This window comes from Sorex fumeus, unplaced genomic scaffold, assembly GCF_029834395.1.
Source record: "Sorex fumeus unplaced genomic scaffold, SorFum_2.1 ptg000035l, whole genome shotgun sequence".
Lineage (NCBI taxonomy): Eukaryota > Metazoa > Chordata > Mammalia > Eulipotyphla > Soricidae > Sorex > Sorex fumeus.
Genome location: NW_026606092.1, coordinates 17,972,501 through 17,975,000, shown reverse-complemented (window position 1 = coordinate 17,975,000; position 2,500 = coordinate 17,972,501).

Sequence of the window (2,500 nt, the reverse complement as noted above, 5' to 3'; positions counted from 1 at the left end):
TGATTCCTTCATCGCATCTGTCCAGTCTGTTAATTCCATAATGTGTACCTTATTTCTAATATGCATTCCAAAATAATATGAACAAGCAATGTTTAAGATTTACTACCAGCAAAGAACATGCCTTTTCTTATGAATAGCATCAGTTTTAAGGGATGAATCACTCTTATGTCTAGATCAGTAAAATCTGAACTTTTTTGCCAATTTTCAGATTAGGTTGATCTCAATTTCATATGTGTTGAACAAAGGACCAGGACTTGAGACCTGCCTTTGGAGAGCTCTTCATGTTTTATTATTCAGTTTTTTAGATTTTTAAACCAGGAAAGTTCTCTTTCTGAGCATTAAGAATGTTCTCTCTCTGCTCTACAGCTATCTTCTCATTTATCAGTATTTGGCAGAAATGTGAATTATATTCCCCAAATTTTATATTCTTTGGGTTATAATTCAAATCTCTGCCAAATGCAGAGCTATTGCAAGGGACTCTGCCAATGGCAGTGCAAGGGTCCACATTCCTTCTAATGCATTTAACTTGCTTCTTATTCCTGGTCTACAGTCTTCTCCAGGTACTTAGTGAAAATTCATGAAAGAGATTAAGTGAATTCTGGTTCCAGAATAACCTGTGAATAATAATGCGTATTATCCATCATTCCAGAACAACATGTTTACTATTAGTTTAATAAAAGATAGCTGATTTCCTCATAAAATCAACTATATTTTCTTTACCTCATCTTTACTGGAGATAAAGACATATTCTCAGCTCTATCAAGATGTAATCATTAAGTTATGGAGTTTCATTCATTTATGTATTTTGGTAATCTGATTTCTTTATGATCAAATTGTTGTGTTTTAGATTATCTGGCCTACTCTACTGTCTCTTTCTAATTAAAAAATCTCAAAATACACTAATTAAAGAAAATATTAATTATACTTAAAAACAGTTACCAATTTTAATTATTAAAATAAAAATTGTGATAGCCAAAATTAAATAAAATAATAAGAAACCCTTCTAGAATGAAGGCACATATATAAAATCACACAAGTTACAAGAATGAATAAGCGAATTGGAAGATTTCATTGTGCTGTTCTACCATAATTCATCAAAAATACAGAATAGTATAGAAATAAAGAAGAAAGGCTAATGGAAATGAATCATGAATCAATAAAATTATCTCCTACACTGTTAAAGAAAAGGAGAGGAAATAAAAATAATGGAAGAAAAAAGATTGTCTCTTAAATGTGAAACAATAAGTTCAAGGTAGTAGCAAAGTTCTTTTTATGAGACTTATCAGTCTTGTGAGTAAAGACAAAGTAGTGATCTCATAAAAATTCTTGTAGAAAGTAATTTTGGTTTTAGATTTTTGCAATCAAACTTTAAGATATGTATTTGTTTACTCAAACATTACCTACCTATTTATATTAATTTATCACATCTATTCTCTATTCCTTTTGATATTTCTTTTGATATTGAAAAATAATTTAATCAGGGAGATGCAAATAAAAACAACAATGAGATATCATCTCACACCACAGAGACTGGCACACATTCAAAAGAACAAAAGCAACCAGTGCTACCATGGATGTGGGGGAAAAGGGACACTCTTTCACTCTTGGTGGGAATGCCTACTAGTCCAACCTCTCTGGAAAACACTATGGGAAGCCCTTCAAAAACTAGAAATTGAGCTTCCATATGATCCCACAATACCACTTCTGGGAATATATCCCAAGGATGCAAAATAGCACTGTAGAAATGACATCTGTACCTATATGTTCACTGAAGCACTGTTCACAGTAACCAAAATCTAGGCTTGGGTTAGAACAGATGACTGGTTAAAGATACTTTGGTACATCTAAACATTGTAATACTATGCAGCTGTCAGAAGAGATGAAGTCATGAACTTTGCTTATAAATGAATAGACATGGGGAGTATCATGCTAAGTGAAATGAGTCAGAAAGAGAGGGACAGACATAGAAGGACTGCACTCATTTGTAGAGTATAAAATAACATAACATGAGGCTGACACCTAAGGGTAGTAGATACATGGGAAAGATAGATTGCGCCATAGCTGGAAGCCTTCCTCATGAGCAAAGGGGAGAAGGCAGCTTGAATAGACAAATGATCACTAAGAAAATAATAACTGGAGGAATCGGTTGGGATGGGAGATGTGTGCAGAAAGTGGATAAAGGACCAAACATGATAACCTCTCAGTGTCTGTATTTCAAATAAACCATAATGCCCAAAAGTAGAGAGAGATTATGGGGACTGTCTGCCATAAAAGAAGGGGGAGAATGGGAAAGGGGGAGTATACTGGGGATATTGTTGGTAGGGAATATGCACTGGTGGAGAAATGGATGTTTGATCATTGTGTGATTGTAACCCAAATATGAAAGCTTGTAACTATCTCACAGTGATTCAATAACATTTTAAAAAATGTAATATTTTAAATTTTTAACAATTTGGTTTGACAAAACAAACTCTTATAATGAGTGAATGTGTGGATATTT